At 42.8% G+C, this 21,964-nt stretch overlaps 1 protein-coding gene across 3 annotated transcripts in view; it reads left to right on the top strand.

Annotated features, from left to right (window-relative positions):
- FRMD3 (FERM domain containing 3) overlaps window positions 1-21,964 on the top strand; it is a 321,116-nt gene that overhangs the window by 96,203 nt on the left and 202,949 nt on the right. The window lies entirely within an intron of this gene.

The raw sequence follows: 21,964 nt of genomic DNA, 5'->3' as shown, positions 1-21,964 counted from the left end.
AGGGTGGTCTTTGTGGAATCATGGTTGTCCATGGCAGGTTTGGGATGGGCTAGATTAGCCGTTGCTCTTCACCTCTTATATGCCTGGGCCCGCCTGCTGCTTGCTCTGATTCTTGGCTTAAGGGCAGGGGTCACAAACTCAGATGCCTACAGGGCCAAGCAGGTAGCATAAATGTGCAAATTGGACCAGGGGCAAGACAATAGGGAGTAGAGGAGACTGTGGCAGAGATGGGCATGTGTCTCATCAGATAAAGATGTTCATTTTTAGGTAAGTGGTTTAATGTCTTTTACTGAACTGTAGTTAGGCATACCTATCAGAAGATGAGGAAGGTATGAAGGCTGTAGGGGAAGTAACATTGAAACTGGACTGTTATACATATTCAATAACCAACTTCTAGGTATTCAAACTTTAAACACCCCCTCCCCTGAAAAAAAACCCCAACTCACATCTGCAGGTATTTAACTTGGGCACTAATTTGCTACTTCCAGTGGAATCTTAAAAGAAAAGGAAACATTTATTCAGCACCTACTATGCACTGGATAATGCACAGGCATTTTAATAAACATCATTTCATCTGATGCTCACAGAAATCCTGTGAAGTAGGTCTCTTATATCCAATTTTTAGATGAAGAAACTTGGGCACAGTAAGGACAAGTCATTGGTTTGGGGTTGCTCAGCCAGAACGGGGCAGCGTTAGGATTGGACACCCTGACCTCCATCATCCGGTCCAGAGGCTCTTGCTCTGCCCCACAGTGTTGTGGGTTTGTGGCCTCTGTGGCCTTCTGGTCTCCTCCATCGCTGCTGGGTGTCCTTTGCCTTCCCCGAGGGCTGTCTGCCTGCTATGGGCTGACCCTCTGACTTCCTGAGGTCCAGGCTCTCATCCGCAGCCCGTGTCCCTGCTGAAGCTGACAGTAGATCCCCGTCTGCTCCCGTGGTGGACCTCGCCTCAGCCATCATGGCGCCTTGGGCCTGTGGCTCGTGTTCATCCAGCCTGGCTCGGTCCTGTGGTCTCATTGCCAGTTGGGTCTCCTTGGATCTGGATCCCTCTCTGCTTGGTTTGGCTGTTAGCTACTCCTGGGCATGGACTTCAGCCCATAGACCATGGCCATGCCCTCTGGCCCACCAGGCCCACACCGCAGGGCCCCCACTGGAGGGGAGGGCAGCTGGTCCGCTCTCATTTTGTTAGAACCATGATATGCCGGCTTTGAGGAGGGATTGGGAGTGATTGTGTGTTGTGTGGAGAAGGGGCAATTCACTGTTGAGGTTGTCTTCTCCTTCCCTTTCACATATTCTCAATTATAAATAAATGAGAACATTTGGAATCCAGTAAATTTAACACCTCCTCCTCAAGTGCCCCAGAAATGCTTTCCTGTACATGGGGTAAATGAAAAACAATCAGTGGAAAGTACAAGAACAGGACTTTCCTACTTGGCGTGTGTTTTCTTGGGTGTGGACGTTGGCTGCGGCAGAGGGAGATTTTTATTTTCAAGCGTGGGTTATAGTTTTGTTCAGAGATCTGTATTTCAGGTTACCTAACTGAGAGAGAGGAGCCATTGGGCTCCTGGGGGAGTCACGTGAGACCAGATCTCACACCCTGGGGTGTCCTGCTCAGGGGTCCCTGCTCTCTGCTCCAATGGCACCATGTGGTTATGTCCCACGGGCGTCTTCTGGTGGAAGCGACCTGTATTCTTGTCTCCCCTCTAACGTAAATAAGTTGTGTGCCCTTGGACAAGTTACTAACCTCTCTGAGCCACAGTTCTCATATTTACATAATGAGAATAATGGAAAATTACAGGGTCGTTTTGAAGATTAGATGAGATTAAATCTATAAGGTGTTCCTCGTGAACGCTGAAATGCGCTGAAGCACTAGTTACTGTAAGCATCAAGCCCTTCAGACTTTCAGGCTTGTGTTTGGACATCTGTACCAAGTCGTGAAGTAGGTAAGTGAGTCTTAGCTCCTTCCCACTCCCTCTGTCATATCAAGAAGCCCTGTAGTCTGTGAGCTTGCCTGTCCCAGAAAAGTAATTCCCCACCATGTAAATATTTCTGATCCCCAAACATTCCTTAAATCCTTCATCAAACTCAATTATCCTTCTTCTTCCATTTTCTCTTTTCTTAAATCCACACCTGTGCTGAGCTACGTATGATTAGATGGGATCAGAATAAACTTCTTTGCAAGGATAAATAGTGAGGCATCCTTCCCAAGTATATTTGCCTTATCACCCAAGAATAGAAGAAAGTAATTTTGCTAAATGAATGAATTTCAAATGGTGAAGCAACGTAAGTCTGAGACAAGGTTTTGGTGGCAAAAGGAGAGGCCCAGTCTGGTGCCTTGGGGGCCTACCCTCCGGATGGCACCTCTTTGACATGGTTGGTGTGGTGTCATGTTAATTTATATTGAATGTATTTTATGTAGGATTTGAGTTGGCTAAAAAGTGATACTAGAATAAAAGTACTAAGAAATAGTGCAAAGGAAGAATCAGGATAAATGGAACGTCAAGCCCATGGGGAGAAGCTGAACGCAAGTTTGTGGGCTGTGTGACTGTGCAGTTGCTGTGAGCAGGCCATGTGTTTGGTTGTGAGCTTCCTGGAAGGCAAGTTGAAAAGGAAATAACAATCCAGCCATGAGAGAAAAAATTCATCAGTAACTATGGAAGGCAAAGATTTCTCGGTGCTTAACTCCACCCTAGGGCTGCACAGACGATAGGAGATGTAGTCAACAGAAGCCTCTACAACATCTCACAGTGAAATCAGAAGTGGGTTTCTAGCCTCTTGTTTCTTGGAATATGACTTCCAGAACCTGGTGTTAATGGTAGCCTGCCACCTTGGGTCAATGTGGTCCAAATACACAGCTTTCTATGGCTGTATTGACTTTGGTTTGGGACAGTGAGAACTGACGTCACTTACGCTGAGCCAAAGGACACATGATTTTTGAAGGAAACTCCAAAGATAGCCCACAGTGCTTCCTATTGTACCTGGGAAGATTTGAAGAAGACAGGCTGTATCTTGCTCCCGGCTTGAATTTTCCCAGGCAGCCCAGGCATCCCAGACTGGGAGAATCATCAGTCATTGCATGAGTGACATGGAGGCTAAGCCAGATCTAAGCTTGGTTTTATGTGTAAAAATGGTCATTTTGGCAAAGGTGGGGGGAAGGTCGTTGGCATGTCAGGAGGAGCTTGGGAGAGCCTGGCTCTCTGACTGAGGTCCAGCCCCTTGCCTCGTGTGAGCAGGTCCGATGGGCATGCTTATAGGTCTCCCCACATCCCTCTGGAGTAAATGCTTGTTCTCAGATCCACTGTGGTTAAGGCAGCGTGTTCACAATGTTGAAGGAACATCAGGCTAATCAGCTCTAAGTGCAGACTAGATTTTTTCCTGTGCATTAATTGCAGCATTTGAACATTTTTTTAAGTAAGCAAAAATGAAGAAATATATTTTTAGGGACTGAAATACCCTTGTTTATTTTGGAAACAATAAATGCAAATGTTAAAAAAATTAAAAAGAGCCCAGTAATCTCCTTCCATGTCTTTGAAAACAACTTAATTTTTTTCCTGCTTCCCCAAGAAATGCATTCTCGTTAGACACAAAAAAACTTAAAGATATTCAAAATAACCCATGATTCCACCACCTACAGATAATCATTGTTAACATTTCCTTCCATTTTTTTCTGTCTTTATATCTGTATATACATATCTAAAGCTATATATATTTTTATGTTGATACCTATATTTTTATAGGTTAATGGGAAGATTACTATGAACATCAAGCTTATGTTCCAGAAGTCTTTTTAAGACTACTGAAGATTCCAGATTCAGAAGTAATATTCCAGGTACACCATTGGGAAAAAAGGTGGAAAGATAAAGAACTGGTGGATAAAATGAGATGGGTATCCCATCTCTCTAGGTGGTCACAAAGCACCGAGCTGATCTCCCTGTGCTATGTGGCTGCAAAAATAAAATTAAACAACAACAACAACAACAACAAAAAACCCAAAACACTGGCTGAGGTCCACTCTGGGTCAGGGCAGCACTGTGATTTCTATTAACCCCAAGAGGCAGGCTTATGGAGTCAATGTTCTCAGGATTTAGAGCTCAGGCTTAGGAGCCAAACAGGTCTGAATTTGCATCTTGGCTTTACTTCCTGCTAGTTTCAAGTCTCATTTTTCCTATTTGTAAGATCCATGTAAGTCCTTCCTTCATATGTTTACTGTAAGAACTTAAAGGTGTAATGCACATGAAACCTTATGCCTGGCATACAGCAGGCACTCACAAATGGTAGCTCTTATTGTTAGTATTATTCTAAATATGAGTAAACTGAGTCTCAGAGAGGGTCGTGTGCCTGAGGTCACACAGCTAGTAAGTGAGAAAGATGGGATTTGAACTCAAGTCTGTCTGGCTTTGGAGCTCACGTTTTTATATTGCACTAGGTCAATGGCTAAGAATAAAAGATTACATTTATTTAATAATACAACATATTTCATTTCTTCTTCACCAGATGTCTGTAAGGAGTGATTGCCAGCACTTGGGAGTTCATGTTGGCCTTTTCTGGCAACTACAAGGAAAGTGAAGCATTCTTCTCTCTGTTCAGATGTAAAGTTCCTCTTCTGTAGTGGCAACTACAGCTGATGGCATCTGCAGATGACAAGGGAGGAAGGGTTAATGTGTGTGTTTGTTTCTCCCCAGGAAAATGGCAATGAATTTCATGATTGGGGTGCTGACTACTATTTAGCAATGAAGCTTTTTTTCCCAGTAAATTAGGAAACAGATGTTTTCTGGTCCATTGAGGAATTTTAAAGGCTGGAAGTACTTAAGACTTATTTTTCAGGGCTATTGACCTCGATTCTTGGATTATGATCATTCTGGCTGGGGCCCAGTGCGTTGGAGCTTTTAATCTGCAGAAACTCTTTTGTGTATTTATCCTACTCTGTTCAATGTAACCTTTTAAATCTGTAATTCATGGAAACATAGTTCAGATTTAGGAACTGAGATTATTTATTTTCACTTCTTTTAAGTCTAAATAACTAGTGTATGAGGTTCCTTGCCTGGTGAACTGCCTTGGGATCAGTCTTTACTTGGTTCAGTTGGAATCTTTGACTTTCTGACATTCCCCCCTCCCTTTCGAAGACAGCGTTTTGAAGTAATAAAAGCAGAATCACATTAGCTAGAACGCATTGAGTTTTATTCTCTTAGTATTGGATAAGTCATGCTGCAGTAACAAAAACACTCCCAAATGTCAGTGGCTTCATACAAAATTTCTTTTCTTGCTCATGCTATTTACTTCTGTAGGGGATTTCTACTCACCATGGTCACACAGTGACCTAGGAAGACAGAGGCTTCACCTGGGATACTTCCATGACCAACATAGTAGTGGGAAGAGAGTGTGTGAAGGGAGTGAATATCTCACTGACTATTTAAGCTTCATTGGCCAACACAAGTCACGTGGCCAAGACCCACTTCAAGTGGAGCTGCAAAGTACAATTCTATCATGTGCCTGGAAGGAGAGCAGAATCAGAATACATGGAACCTCCTGAATGACTACCACACCTCCTGGGTACCAGACTGTGTTAGGTGCCTCACATATGTCATCTGTAATCTTCACGCCAATTCTGCAAGGTACAGGTCCTATTTCCATTTTATAGATGAGAAAACAGACTCAGAGAGGTAAGGTGAGTTGCCCATGGGCACACAGGGTTGGGATTAAAAGCCAGTCTGTCTGATACTAAAATTTATGCACTTATATGTTTCACTCCCTTTGATAGCTTACCCTTGCACCATTTCCCCCAACTGGACATTTCCCACCTGGATAATAATGGTGCTAGTTAATCCTCCTCCTGTGATCAATTTTTGTATGTGCTATGATTGTCAAAAATTGCCCTGGGAGGCTAGAAATTGCTAATGGCCCTATGATAGTGGTCCAGCTGGGAGCTCGTCCATTGAATCATGTCTGTAGGGATAAGGAGAGTCCAATGGTCACTAGCACAGAAACAGGGGTCTTTAGGGTCAGTCAGAAGCTGGACAAATACTCTCCTTGGTCATTGGAATCTAGGGACCAGTACATGACTATTACACAAGCTGACACACTGATTAAGTTTACCTTTACAAGGGGAGCTTTGTGTTTTATTTATCTAAATGATAGTTTGGGCAAAAAATGTCCTTAGGCATGACCTGGATTGCAGAATTAGAGTAACAAGTGAAGTGCTATCTTTGAAATGATCCAGACCTCTGGTCAGTGGCTAGAAAGAGGTCTCAATCTGGTCTTTTCTGCTGACAGAGAGAAGAGCATTCTGTTGGGCAGCCAGTCTATGCCAACAAACTTACTGATGCCCAAGATCACTTTCCCTGGTTCTCATAATGACTAATGCCAGGCAAATAGTGCCACTAAGGTGGAAGTGGGTGAGTTTTTGGACCTTGAGATAGATCTTGAAAAACAATTCCTTGCTTGAAAAAATATTCTGAATTATAATTAAATGAATTAGAAATAGTAGATTAGTGTCTCCTCTCTGGTCCCCTACAAGCTCCTCCTTATTTTATACATATTACTGCTTGTGTTACCTTTGTTAACTTACAGATAACTAATTGTTATAACTTGCTGACTGAACAACTTCTGTTGGCTTCTTATTGCCTACAGGGTAAAGGTCAAACACTTTAGCAAGGCATACATAGCTCTCCATGATCCTCCTCCACCAACTGATCAAATATTCGTAATATGTATGTAATGTCATTGTTCAGGAAGTTTCTATATGACAGAGGACCCATTTTCAATTTCCCGCCAGAGAGAATTCCTGCTAAGAGGGTGTAAAGAAAAACTCAGTCCTCCTCCCATGTTTTTCCTTTACTCTCACACTACTCACACTCACACTTCTGACACCAAATATGTAGGAGTTTTTATTTTTGTTTTCTTCCAGTTTTATTGAGACCTAATTGACATATGGCACTGTATAGGTTTCAGGTGTACAGCATAATGATTTGACTTACATACATCATGAAATGATTACCATGATAAGTTTAGTGAGCATCCATCATCTCATATTGATATAAAATAAAAGAAAAAGAAAAAACATTTGTTTTCCTTGCCATGAGAACACTTAGGATTTACTCTCTTAACAACTTTCATATGTAACACACAGCAGGGTCAAATGCGTGGGAGTTTTTCCTCACAACAAGTAATTCTCAGACACCAGACGGGTGTCCTACAATTTAACACAATTCCAACATTGTCTACCTGGAGATGGTATCAGACCCCACAGGTTAAGGGCTCAGTCCCATGACATTGCTGCCGACTTCAGATGCCAATCACAAGTAGTGGGTCCCTAGGTTGCCCACAACTTCTGTCTGAATTAACTACGAATTGGAGGTTCCCATGACCTCCTCCTCCTTGGATTCAATTATTTGCTAGAATAGCTTACAGAACTCAGGGGAACACAAACTTATAAAAGATGATAAATGATACAGATGTAAAGTCATGTGAACAGATATGTAGCGCAGGGTTTGGGAGGGTCCTAAGTGCAGGAGCTTCTGTTCCAGTGGAGTTGTGGTACATCACCCTCCTGGTACGTGTTCACCAACCTAGAAGCTCTCTGAACTCTGTATTTTCGGGATTTTTAGGGAGGCTTCATCACGTAGGCATGATTGATCATTAACTCCATTTCTAGCTCCTCTCTTCTCTGTGGAGAATGAGGGGTGGGGCTGAAAATTCTAAGCTTCTAATCAGAGCTTGGTCTTTCTGATGACCAACCCCCATCCAGAAGCCTGCCAAGAGTCACCTCATTGGAACAGAAGACATTGCTATCACCCAGAAATTCCAAGGGATTTAGGAACTCTGTGTCAGGAACCTGGGTCAACGACCAAATATTAGAACAAAAGATGCTCCTAGTGCTCTTATGACTTAGGAAGTTACTGTGGTTTTAGGAGCTCTGTGCCAGGCACTGGAGGCAGAGAGCCACGTGTATATTTCCATTATCTTGCAGAGGGGTTCTGTCTTTCCTACCCACTCAGCACCATGCTGATCCTGCAGAGAGAAGCTGCAAGAAAGATGGGGGGCTTGGAGTGGTCACGTTAGAGAGACAGATGCTTCAGTGTTTTTTGTTTTTTTTTAAAATTTATTTATTTATTTATTTATTTTTGGCTGTGTTCGGTCTTCGTTTCTGTGCGAGGGCTTTCTCTAGTTGCGGCAAGTGGGGGCCACTCTTCATCGCGGTGCGCGGGCCTCTCATCATCGCAGCCTCTCCTGTTGTGGAGCACAGGCTCCAGACGCGCAGGCTCAGTAGTTGTGGCTCACGGGCCCAGTTGCTCCGCGGCATGTGGGATCTTCCCAGACCAGGGCTCGAACCCGTGTCCCCTGCATTGACAGGCGGATTCTCAACCACTGTGCCACCAGGGAAGCCCGCTTCAGTGTTTTATAACCAGTGAAGACTGAGGGTTCTCTCTGGTCTGTAATAAGCCAGAAGTAGGCTGCTCAGAGTCGTCCAGACCCGAGGAAGAAGTATTCCCTGTGTTCACCGAGAGAAGAGGAGCTAGACCCAGTTATTACAGGGACCTTCCCTTGGTTAATTGTGGGTTGTTATCATGTCCTTAAGGAAGAGGAATTGGAAACTAATATCGTAACTCACTCTGGAGCCTAATGGACACTATCCATTTATGGACATTAAATGTTTATGGCTCTTGTGGCCTAAATAACATTTTACCGTAGTCATCAAATCTTAAGTCAAACATAAATGATTATATATAGTTTCTTAGACTGCGTCTGACCCCCATTTACTGATGAGCATCAAGATTCTGGGGCTCAGAATGGGCAGGTCCGGTGAGTAGTGGTCACTCACGCACGTCTTTCTAAAGGTTCACGTGTGTCTGGAGGTGCAGCTCGCACAAAGGGTTAGGATTTGAAGGCATCTCCTCTTTCTTCATCCAGAAGAGTTTCCTTTCTCTGGACAGTGACCTTTTGCAGCTATTCCTTGTGTGGGAGGGAGGCTAGGCCAAGGCAACGCCCAGAGGCAGGAGCAGGTCCTGATGGCCTGTGAACTGTGGGACACACAGAACGCACAGGACAAGGAGGGCTGTTTCTAAATCTTGCCCCCAATAAGGTCGTTTGGCTTAATTCAGATGCTGTGCCCTTGGTCAGGCCTGATTGTACAAGTCCATGTTTGTGTGGAGAAAGCATTCACTCTTTCTGAGACACATAGACTGGGCAGAGGGAAACTACCTGTGGTTCCTTCTCAGTGCCCACGTTCAAGACCCATTTAGGACATCTTCTGTTAGTAACCATCATGATTTTCCCCAAATAGCCAGTAAGTATTTATTTCAGCAATTTGAGAAATGGATTTCGTAGGTTTTATCCCTTTGGAGTAATGCTCTATGTGCTTAGCCACCCTATACTTTGTGGCTTGCTTTGGAAAATACATTTTCTTTGCTTCTTTCTGTTTTTAAAAAAAATCCAGTAAGGTGTTTCCTTGAGTCAGATCTTTTCTTGGTATGCTTAATAGTAATTTAGCAGAAATTTTTAGCCTTGCGCTGGCACTTCCAGCCTCACTGGGAGTCTGCTTATAGCACCAGAACAGCCAGTGTGTGGGAGGTGAGGCTGAGAGTGAAGGATGATTCTGCAAAAGTAAGTGTGTTTCCCACACGTGCCCTCACATGCTCTCGTTCTCTCTCTTCCCTGGCTTCCTTTTATTCCACTGGCTTCTGTGCTCTTGAGGATAACCCCTGCTTCATTAATTTAGCTTTGCTCTGTCACTTCCCATGACATCCACATTCTTCTAGAATGCTAAGTCTGATACAAACTTCATGCCCTGGAACAAAAAGGAAGTAGGGTACTGGACTTAAAAAGATACAAGTGTGTCTTGGCTCTCTCTTCTTTGCATTTTGTTCTGCTTCCATGGAAGACCCAGATCTGTGCACCTTGGTTAAATGCTGAGTCTGAGCCTGGTCCAAGGATGGTAGGGTTGGTAGAAAAGACTGTTTGGTGTTGGCTGGAGGAGGAGCCACTGAGAACTTGGGCAGTGGTGATGGACCAGTGACAACTGTGGAGCTAGATGGAAACTTCCTAGGCTTCATGACATTTTCGAAAAAATTTTCAAGCTCAGACTTCAGTGAGAAAGAACAGAGGAGGCATTTGTTTCCAGGGCAGGAAAATGGGTGGACCAAATGATAGAGTTTCAGTGTATATAGTTTTCAATAAGTTAAAATAAACAGGGTTTTCTGAGACACAACTGAGATATGTAATGTTATATAAAGTGATAAAACCATAATCTTTGGCTTATTTCTTCTGTGGGACAGAAATAATTTGTAGCTTATCAATCATCTACAAGTTAACATCTAACTTTACGGTTTCTGGACTCTACAGTTTAGTGAATGTTAAGTTAAGCCAACTTATCTTCCATAAAGCATCAGGTGCCCTGTGTAGCTTTGTGAGACAGTGCTCTATGTGACCTTGAAAGGACACCTAGTCATATTTTTGCCTTATCTCCAAATTTTAGATAATGTTTCTTGACAGTACCTATGGAACCATTGAACAGTCTTCTGATTTCTTGTTTGGTATTAATTCTAAATGGTTAGCTATTATAGGGGTACCCATGGTTTGAACATTGTCTCAGTTGCTCCATCCTTCTTTCTTTCCAGTGCGGTATGTTGTGACTGTCTTCAGGGCTGATGGCCCCTAGGGAAACCACCTGGATCAATATTCTTTCCTTGTCCAGCTCTCTTGTTTTTTTCCCTTGGTCCATATGGGAAAACTTCAATCATTGGGTAAAAATGGGGAGGGCATGATTTAGAAATAAAACTGTATTTTTATCTAGATTCAGAACAGAGTTTTAAACAAATCTTGTGAAATAACTCGTTTCAATATAGGTAAAATGGCTATTTGATCTTTAAGTTTATAAGCAACAGCATTTCTTATTTTTTTAATTGAAAACTTTAAAATTGTCTCTTTATTGCCTGAAGCAAGGTTTTCTTTGCTAATGGGTTGATCCCTTGTGCATGTACAGGCACACAACACACAGACATACATACAATAAATCTTATTAATTTAGACTTCACCAAGGAAAAATGTTTGGTAAATTCAGACACACTAGATTCTTATTTAAGAAAAAGCTAAATATTGTCCTTTGTAATGCCTGCTGTGCAGACCGTTTTATGTGTCAATTATGTTATTTAATTATGTTTCAGGAGCTATGATTTGACCCCCAGAGTGACAGAACAACAAATGGTTCTAATGTATTTCCATAGTCATTTATTTCTTTTGGGGCCCCTTAATCGCAAGGAAAATGCTGCAAAGTCAGAGTCCAAGATCAGAACCTCCTGAGAGGGATTGAGGGGAATAGGAGCGGGGTGAGCTGGAGTCAGAGTGAAGCTAGGAGCCATGAGTCAAAAACAAGACCCAAGTCTATGTCATCAACAAGGTACCCTCTTCAAATATAAAGACAAATAGAGGTTAAAATTAAGTGGATGGAGAAAGATATACCACGATAACACGAATCAAAAGAAAGTGTGAATAGCTCTTCAATATATTAATTTCAGACAGAGCAGATTTCAGAGCAAGGAAAGTGATCAGGGCTAAAGAGGGGCATTAAGTAATGATAAAGGGGTCAGTTCTCCAAGAAGATATAATAATCTTGAACATGTATGCACCTAACAATACAGCATCAAACTACATGAGGCAAAACTGACAAAACTTCAAGGAGAAATAGGTGATCCACTATCATAGTTGGAGACATCAATACCCCTCTCTCAGAAATGGAACTGTGGGTGAACAGAGTTGGCGTGGTGCAGGGCTGCCAGGGAGGCCTTGGCGCTCCAAGAATTCCCAGACGTGCATATTTTTTTTAATTTTAATATTTATTTAACCCATATAGCTAAAGTACTGTCATCTCAATATAAAAATGAGTTCAACACTACCATGCTCAATATAAAACTATTAAGAAATTTATATAAGTATATATTTTACACTTCGCACACATCTCAATTTACACTAACCACATTTTAAAAGCTCAGTAGGGCGTGGACAGCACAACTATAGCGATTGAGTTAGGTTAAGGTTGGAAATAAAGATTTGATGGTTAAATTCGAGTTAGAGAATATAGAGAGAAGGGAGGTGTCTCCAGGTACCTAAAGAATAGTAAAGAAAATCAAGAATGAACATGCCCCTTTAGCCTCCTCTTATCTCAGTCTGACGAAGCATCAGATGTAATGAATATCATTCTCCATCTGATTGAACTTTTCTCCATTGGGACTGATTTTCATCTGCCTTTGGTAAAACATTTCAAACTGTGTGTTAGTTGGCCCTCAGTTCAGACCCAGGTGTCACCCATTTTGCAGACTCATGTTGGGCCGAATCCCTTGCTTGGACCTGCTTTACAGTGGAGTTGGATCCTACTACCCACAGATTAGTCTGAGATCTCGCATGCATCAGGGCAGAAGGAAAGGCTGTGTAAAACCCTGAGGACGTAAGGTATGGAAGGAAAGTTGGTGCTGGAGATATGGAGCTATGGGAATCTGGGGAGTGGAGGAGAGAGGGGAATGGAACGGCAAACCAGAATGACATGTGCATATTTACGGTTCTCTTTTCCTAATAATTAGTTCGTGGGGATTTAACTTCTGTAGCGAGCCAGGTTCTAAGGTTCTAGGGATTCTTGAATGGTACAGCCTGGCCAGTTTCTCCACATTGCGGTCTGAAGACCATATTAGGGTCACAGGGACAGGGGGTTGTTAAAAATGTGTAGATTCATGGTTTCCATCTCAGATTTACCAAATCAGAATCTGGGGGTGGGGCGGAGAATCTCCATTTTCAACAAGCCCCCCAGGTGAGTCTCAAAAATTTGAGGAAACAAATTGAGGGCACACTGCATGTTGACTAAGAAGAAACGAAATGGAAGTCTGTTTGTGTAGAACTGATGTTCCACGTGGGCATCCACAGAGCTGGAGAAACACTGAACAACGAGCACTAAATAAGGGTTTCAGGCATTAGCATCATGTGTTAATTAGAGTTTCTTTTTTATAGGAAAGGTCATGGTGCAACACTTTCCCCCTTGCTCTACTTTGGAAACCACAAGAATCCCCAAGCAAGCTTTAAGTCTAAGACATTGGGAGAGAATTGTTCATAAACATGGCTTGGGTCTGCATTGGTGTGAACTAGTTTGCTTTTAAAAGCTTGTTAAAATGACTTAATGATCCAGAAACTCTACTGGTCTACTGTGGTTACGTTGTGGTTGAGGGATAGTTGAGCTGAGGTTTACTGGGCTCCTGCCATCTGTCAGGTAGGGTGCCAAATGCTTCACATGTACCATCTCATTTAATGAGGGACACTTGTCCCAATTCACAGTTGAGGAAACTGAGGCTCAGAGAGCCAAGTGTTGTGTCCTAGGTGACACAGCCAGGGATGGCCAAGGCCAGGATGTGAACTGAAGTCACTTTCTCTCTAACATCATTGCTTGGACAACAGGCTAAATTATTTTTTTCTGACCTGTGGAGACCAGTGGCACAACATCCTAAAAGTGACCTTGAACTCCACCTGGGACTCAGGTAGCCAAAGTCCAGTAATCAAGGCAGGAGTAGCATTCATTTTTTTAGTTTGTGGAGAATTTGATATTTGTGAAAGCAAATTGTTCAGTCTGTAGCCTTGAGGAAAGAAGTCTATGAAGAAGCCTTCTGCCTCCCTTCAGTCTCAAACAGTGTACCCCCTGCTGCTCTAAAGAAGAGTTGGTAAAGGGGGAATTTGCAGAGCTGAGCAAGATGGCAGCTCTTGACACATCCCTCTAAGGATTGCTGCCTGTGAGGAAGACAGGACAAGGACAAGGCATGGTTCTGGGAGAAGGCCTAATCCTTCTTCCCCTTATCTTTTTTTTTTTTTTTACAACTTTTTTTTTTTTTTAAACTTTGGGTTTATTTATTTATTTATTTATGGCTGCGTTGGGTCTTCGTTTCTGTGCGTGCGCGGGCCTCTCGTCATCGCGGTCTCTCTTGCTGCGGAGCACAGGCTCCAGACGCGCAGGCTCAGTAATTGTGGCTCACCTGTGCTCCAGGCAGGCTCAGTAATTGTGGCTCACGGGCCCTGTCCCTCCGCGGCATGTGGGATCTTCCCAGACCAGGGCTCGAACCCGTGTCCCCTGCATTAGCAGGCATATTCTCAACCACTGCGCCACCAGGGAAGCCCCTCTTCCCCTTATCTTACCTTCTATCCTAACCTCTTGTTTCCACCATTATTGCTGAGCATGCAGAATTTTGCAATGTGGTTAAATGTCACTTCCACCCATGTCCTTCGTTAATACAATGCAGGAAGCCAGCTCTAATAGGCTTCCTTACTGTCCCTAGATTTTTTTTTCATAAAGAAACATTTTAAGAATGAAAATGATTCAAGCGCTTTTATATTGCACTTGAACTTATATTGTACATCAACTTATATCCCTTTGATATTATACTTGCAAACAGATATTTCTGCGGGTTTTGTGTGAGTGACCTATAACCTTTGTTTAAAAAGTTTAACCTCCTGGGATGGACAGCCTTGCAAGTTCCATAGGGCTTGGGGCTGTGGGTGGCATTTTCTATGGTGTGGTGATGGGGTTATGGGGTTAACTGTGATAAGACCTTGGAATGTCTCGCCATTGGCGAGCGTGGGCCTGGCCAGGCTGTGGGAGGACGGCCACACAAAGGGCACACTGTCACATTCCTCTGGGGTCACCGGGCAAGCACGGTGGCTGCTTGCCATTTGGCAGTGTTCTCTGGTATTTGCCTGGGAGTGGATTCCTGGATTCCTTGGTGAAGGGAAGCGCAGTGCCCCAGGCAGAACACTGCACTTGGCTCAGCGACAAGCCCAGAGCTGTAGAAGCAGTTTATGCAGGAGGTTGCAGGGCTTATAAAGGATCATCATCCTGGGAAGAGACTAGGCACCCACCCAGAGGGTAGGAACATGGGGAAGACCCTTTAATTTCAGTGTTTTGATTCTGGCCCTGCCAGGTATATGGCATGGTCCCCTCCAGCCTCCGGATTTGGGAGTGCATTAGGGGAGGGGAATTGGGTGAAAGCTTCAAGTAATAAATGGGATGTTCAGTGCCTAGTGAGGATTGTCTCTGTCTAGAGCTGCCACAGGCTCCTTCTGAAGAGTCCCAGGGTTTCTCTGAATAAGGCAAAGCTTCACATTTAAGTAAGTGTCCTCTCTCTATACAACGGTGTGCTAGCAGCTGGCAAGCAAACATGTTTATGACTCGGTGATCTTTTGATAAGAGCCCATTCCTGAAAGGCAAATGGAAACTTCCAATTAGAATTCATGTCAGGTCATAGGGTGGAGTATGGAAAAATATCAACAAATGCAGGCACAAAACTGGGAAAGCCAAAATAATAAGGGAGCTGCAAGATTGTAGAAATGAAAAAGGGCATTAAAATCAACAGATCAGAGGAAAGGGAAGGCCAAGGCAAGTGACACTTATGACGCCTTTATATGTTCAGGAAAAGCTGATACTCCTGGGAACTAAAATAGCAGAGATGTCAAATGTTTAACCTCAGCGTTAAAAGAAAAAGAAACAAAAATGGAACCACAAAGGTTTTTAAGATTATAACCTGTGAAATACAAAGTAAAATGTTAAACTAGAATAGAAAAACACAGAATAGAATGAGGAAGATAAGGATTGAAAACAAACTAAGATAAATTCCAACTTTGGAATTTAATTGTTTGTCCTAGAGTTTTTAAGAAAACAAAGATGATCTTGAAGGGCAGAACAAGTCATCCTAACTCATATTCCTGAAACTGTACTAGAATAAATTATTCACAGGGGAATACTAAACATTTGGATGCACACGTGGTGCTAGTTTCATTTTGCAAAACAGGAAATATATTACACCAATGTAATTCATTTATGGCTGGAAGTCTTGTTGGATGAAAGAAGTAGTGCATCTGAAGTGGCTGCTGTTCTGAAATCATGCTATTGGACAGTCTCAACAAGCTAGAACTGCGCAATCTGAAACACACGTGCTCCTTAAATGGGTTCAATAGACCCCATCTACAAGGTATGCTAATTAGTGTTGGCTTGAAACCAGTATATACGTATATACTAGACATACTTTGTGTGTCAAAGGGCTCCAATGTCATTTTGTATAAATTACAATAAAACCTCATTGTTTAAACTAGGGACCAAAGCGTACAATTCCTAGTGGGTCAGATACGTGATCTCAGTGAACTCATGGGACGTGAGTGGGTGGCCTGGCCAGTGGGTGGCCATTGTTATGCTCCGTGCCATGGGCGTGCTGAGCCTGTGTTACTTGATCAGGTGGGTTTTTAAGGGAGGCTAGTTTTTCAGATTTTAGGGGAAATCTTCTAATTTTTAAACATTGGCATTTAGACCTCAAAGATACGGCTGTTCAAACCCCCAGTGTGCTAACTCTGGCTTTAAACTTTAGAGTAAATGAGATGACAGGTGAATGTTTTCTGGCTCCTTGGCATGAAATGAAAGAATTAAAAAAAAAAAAAAACCAAAGCAAGTTTGTGAAAGTAAAAAGGATTTTCTTTTATCAAGGTCATAATTGTGTAATTTTAACAACTTGAAGAACAGACATGTGAAGAGATTGATGGTGTGTCAGCTTACTTATTACTCTTTTCTACTCTGAGCCTTAGTCAGATCTTTGTGATCTGTGTGTACCTAGACATGTATGATATATATTTATATACTTATGCACATGTCCATAGGTAAAAATTCCTCCACACAGCTCTTGGTACTGATTACTCACTTTCTTCCAAACTGAGCTGATCCTTGGTTTTTTTTTGGCAGACGCAGTGGGCTGCAGAAGGAGGGGTAGTGGCAGAAACAGGGCTATTCTCTCTGAAGTGGTTTGTAGGATAAGAGGAGGATGAGATGGAGGAGCAGGGAGATTAGTTAGGTAGGAGTCTCTTGAAGTTGTCACCACTAGAGTTGTTGAGACCAAGAGTTAAGGATAAAGTAGCTTCAGTGTGATGAGGAAGGGCTTGATAAGAGCATTATGGGCTGTATAAGATAAGACTGGATTTAGTAAGTGATTAGTGATGGGGAGACAGAGGAGTTAATGATGGTTACCAAGGCTCAAATCAAAGAAACTGGCAAATGATGGTGAGGAGAAGCCGGTGGTGAGTACTGGGGATCAGAGTGATCAGCGGTAGTGAGTCTGGCTCGGGACCTGTTGATTCACAGGTGAGACTCCAAGTCTGGATACAGAGCTTGAGCGCCATCTGCTTCTCTGCATAGAGGTAACAGTTGGATCTAGGGGACCGATGAGATCCCTCAGCAACTGACAGACGGAGGTAAGAGACAAAGACCCGGGTCCAGGAAAAAGAACAGGGAGCTAAGTGGAATCCAAGCGAGGAAAGAGTTTCAAGAAGTGGAGGACTGTCGATGTGGCACATATATACAATGGAATATTACTCAGCCATAAAAAGAAATGAAACTGAGTTATTTGTAGTGAGGTGGATGGACCTAGAGACTGTCATACAGAGTGAAGTAAGTCAGAAAGAGAAAAACAAATACCGTATGCTAACACATATATATATATGGAGTCTAAAAAAAAAAAAAGGTTCTGGTGAACCTAGGGGCAGGACAGGAATAAAGACGCAGATGTAGAGAATGGACTTGAGGACACGGGGAGGGGGAAGGGTAAACTGGGACGAAGTGAGAGAGTAGCATTGACATATATACACTACCAAATGTAAAATAGATAGCTAATGGGAAGCAGCCACATAGCACAGGGAGATCAGCTAAGCTCAGTGCTTTGTGACCACCTAGAGGGGTGGGATAGGGAGGGTGGGAGGGAGACGCAAGAGGGAGGAGTTATGGGGATATATGTATACGTATAGCTGATACGCTTTGTTAAACAGCAGAAACTAACACACCATTGTAAAGCAATTAAACTCCAATAAAGATGTTTAAAAAAAAAAGTGGAAGACTAATGAGCTCCCACTTGATACCTGGCATCATATACATGTTCTCACTGAAGCCTCTTGAGGGCTTAGGAAGAGCCATGATTGCCCGATTGTTATAAATAAGGAGACAGTTAAGCCAGGAGAGGCTGGCAAGGAAGTGGGATCGTGGGACAGACTGGGATCCTTCAAGAGGGTGGGTGGTGAAAGGAGTGAGAGGGAGCTTGGTGGGGACAGCACATCTGAGAGAAAGAAAAGGGCATTTCTGAGGATGTCCTGAGGGGTATGTTTGTCATCTAAGGGAAAGGATCAAAGGGAGAGGGGGATAGAGAAGATGAAAGCTGGAGATGGAATACATAATTGATGGGGCTGAGTCAAAAAGCAGGGGGTGAGAGATGGGATCAAGAGAGATCTTCAGAGTGACAGGAACCTGAAAGGAAGCTGTCTATGGACAGAGTACCTGAGCCCCAAGCAATGGTGAAACATCACAGCAGGAGAGCCACAGGTTTGAAAGGAGTGACCAGTTCTGGAGGCCGATGGCCAATTTCACATCACCTTGAGAAGCACTATTAGCTGTTTATTTTCTTTTCATCAAAACATTTTCTATGGATCGTTCATGTTAATTTGCATGAATTATAGATTCTTCTAATTTGCATGAATTATAGATTCTTCAACACAAATTAATCCAGCCTAGATTAGGTAGAGATGACTTTAATTACCTTTCATTTTTTCCCAAGGAGACTATGCTATTGCTAGTTGCTGTCACACGAGTTGGTTCTGTGTTTTGTTTTTAGCTTCAGTGAAGAATAGGGCTACACATCAAGAGCAATATTAGAGGAATTAATTTGTTATTGTGCTTACATCCTTATCAAGATAATGGGTTTAACACATACTGTTGTGATTGAGATTTTTCTGGAAAAAGCTCCGTGTTATATGATTAGAAGGAACTTGGATTTTGGAGTTATTTGGTACATATATGACTATAGTATTTCCCAGTGGTGTGATCTTAGGCTAAAGGAATTGCTTTATATTCTCCAACTATAAGGTCGTAATTATACCTTACAACATTTTAATGATAACTAAGAATCTATGAAAATACCTAGCACGTGCCTTAATAAGTGGTGGAAATAATGATAATAATCACTAAATGAACTGAGGACTAAATTTATAAAAGCTATCAAACATAAAAGCATAATGTATACAATATGTGTGCGTAGTTTGTGTGTATACGTTCATATGTATAGATGAACAGTATTTTCCCATTCTCTTGTTGGCTATTTGAATTGTTTCCAGTTTTACTCTATTACAAAGCATGCTATTGTAAACATTCTTATACATATCTTCTGGTACACATGTGCTAGACTTTTTCTAGGCTTTCTCCCTGAGCATGGAAGTACTCTTGTGCTCACCTTCACCTCTGCTAGGTGTTGCCAAATCATTTTCTAAATTGGTTGTGCTCATTTGCATGCCTACCAGCCAAACTTTAAAATGTTTGCCAATCTCATGGGTATGAAATGGTATCTTGTTTTTTAATTAGTATTGCCCTGATTACAGATCAGCTGAGCGTCTTTTCATGCTTTCTGGCCTTACAAGTTTTCCCTTCTGTGAAATGCTATTTATGCTTTTTGCCCATCTTTTTTCTAGACTCATTTTTTAAAAAAGTATAAAAGGTATAAGGGCAAGGAGTCAGGCATCTATCTATCTATCTATCTATTATCTATCTATCTATCTATCTATCTATCTATCTATCTATCTATCTATCTATCATCTATCAAAGTTCAAGAGTCAATTCATACTAACCTTAACTGACACTTTATCTGGCAGAAGAATCAAGTTGATTGCCTGTACTTGATAGATGCCTGTACGCAACAGTGCTGAATGGTAAGTGTTGGATGAATCAAATATGGGGAGAAAAACAAGCCTGCCATTAAAGATGTGCAGTGAGCACATCAAGTGTGATACCTTTCCATAGGGTGTGACCATAGTGCCTGGGAATCTGAATTTTGAACAAATTCCCCAGATAATTCCTATTTCTAGATATCTTTGAGAAATCCTGCTCAAGTCCCATTCCTGAGACTGACTTGCAGTGGGGGAAGGTCCTTTGAGTGCTTTTCTTTTTTTTCCTTTTTGGCCACACCACGTGGCTTGTGGGATCTTAGTTCCTCAACCAGGGATTGAACCCAGGCCCTTGGCAGTGAAAGCACTGAGTCCTAACCACTGGACTGCCAGGGAAGTTGGAGTGCTTTTCTTATGACTTCTTTGGCACAAATCTACCTGGGAAGCAATACAATTAGGGGAAAACAAGTGGCTCCAGAAAGAAGTTCTGTTGGTTTCACATAACCAGCTAAGCTCCCCTCCCCAAGTGCTTAAGCCTGTGCCAGATGATTCTTGGCTCCTGCCAACCCACTGCTGACCGTGGGCCACCTGACCTCTTTAGTGTCCCCACTGCCAGGTACAGTGACGTGTCTTGTGATTTTCTCCATGGCCCCCAAACCTGCTTCTTCCCCACTGCTGCCAGGGCAGTCCTTCTAAATGTCCCCGGCATGAGACATTTCAAGGGATTTGAGGGCTCTTACAAAAGACCTAGCTGCGTCCTGTCCCTTTTCAGAAGCACTTTCTTTTACCACTTCTTGCCTCTCACTCTGTGCTTTGGGCATGTTGATCTCTGCACGTTGGGAATGTGGGACCATCTCTCTCACGCCAGTCATTTTGCCTTAGATCTCCCCTCCCATTTCTCTTCCTCTGGCCAACTCATCCTTATCCTTTAAGACAGTGTTTCTTAGACCTTAACATGCATACAGATAAAATACAGATTCTGATTCAGTTGGTCTGGGGTGGGGCCTGACATTCAGCTTTCCTAGCAAGCTCCCGGATCCTGCAGGATGTTGCTAGGTCTGGGGACCACACTTGAAGACTCAGCTTGGCATTACCTGCACCTCCCCGAGTTGTAAATGCCCCTCCTTTGTGTTCCTAACACCTGGGCCAACCTCTGCTGTGCTTCTCACACTGTATAATGACAACTGCCTTGTCTATCAATAAGTTTCTTGAGGCAGGAATTGTGCCTTGTTTATCTTTATCTATATTTGCAGTGCCTGGCATACAGGAAACACTCAACAAATATTTGTTGAACAAATAAATGATTCCAACGATCCAGACAGACATTTGTCTGGCTGCATTTTGCTGTTTGTGGCTGTTTCCCTGTTGAGGCCAATGACTCATTGCTTTTCCAGATGGCGCCCTGTGGCCTGAAGGGTTGGCTCCACTTTCTACAAAGCATCAGACCTTGCCAGGGGAGGAGCAGCGGAGTGGGTGGTTAGCTTTGGCATTGGAAGAATCCAACTTCTTTGTGCCTAATTTAGGTCAAGCTTAGTGGGTTTAAAATTAGCCCTGAATTCTGTATTTTCTTTGGATGGTTTTCTCATGGTTGTGAACACACAGGCACACATCTCTTATGGAGTAAGTTTCTGTGGTTGAATAGCCTCTTCCTCTTCTGACCCTGTTCTCCACACATGTGCCGGAATGAGTTTTGCCAAATGGAAATTTGGGTTATGCCACTCTGGGTGGCCCCCTTTCTTTTCGGGGAAAACTCCAGGTCTCCCTTCCTGGCTCACGGACAGGGTGCCTGGGATGATGCACGCTTACACCTTTTGTCTCCGAGTACCCCCTTTCCCTCTCAAAGCTGTCCCAATTAGGATGATGAATAATGTGACTGCCCTATTCCTAAGGCCTCTCCACACACCTCATGCTTTACCTTTTTAGCCAAGTCACTTGGTTGTGAGGACATTTGCACCACTGGTCCAGTCCCAAGCTTCCAGCTCTGGCTGCAAATTCTCATGAAGGGGACCCTGCTACCAGCTCCCTCTTGCATTTTCTCTGGACAGTTATTCTGTAAACTGGAATATATTATCTAGTTTAACCTATAATTAACTGTACATTCTCTAAAACCCAGCAAGATCAAATAATGAACACAGTGGTTTATATTCTCCCTCAGCACTTTTAGCAGAAATCTCTTAATGATGGCATTAATCCTTTAATGGACTAATGGGTGAGACATTCTACCTGTGGGTGAGTAAATAGTAGCTGGATGGGAGAAGAGGTTGCA

This window comes from Balaenoptera physalus (genome assembly GCF_965194825.1).
Source record: "Balaenoptera physalus genome assembly, chromosome: 7".
Taxonomy (NCBI): Eukaryota; Metazoa; Chordata; class Mammalia; order Artiodactyla; family Balaenopteridae; genus Balaenoptera; species Balaenoptera physalus.
Note: the sequence above shows the minus strand (reverse complement) of the source record. Positions and strands in the feature narration are given on the sequence as shown.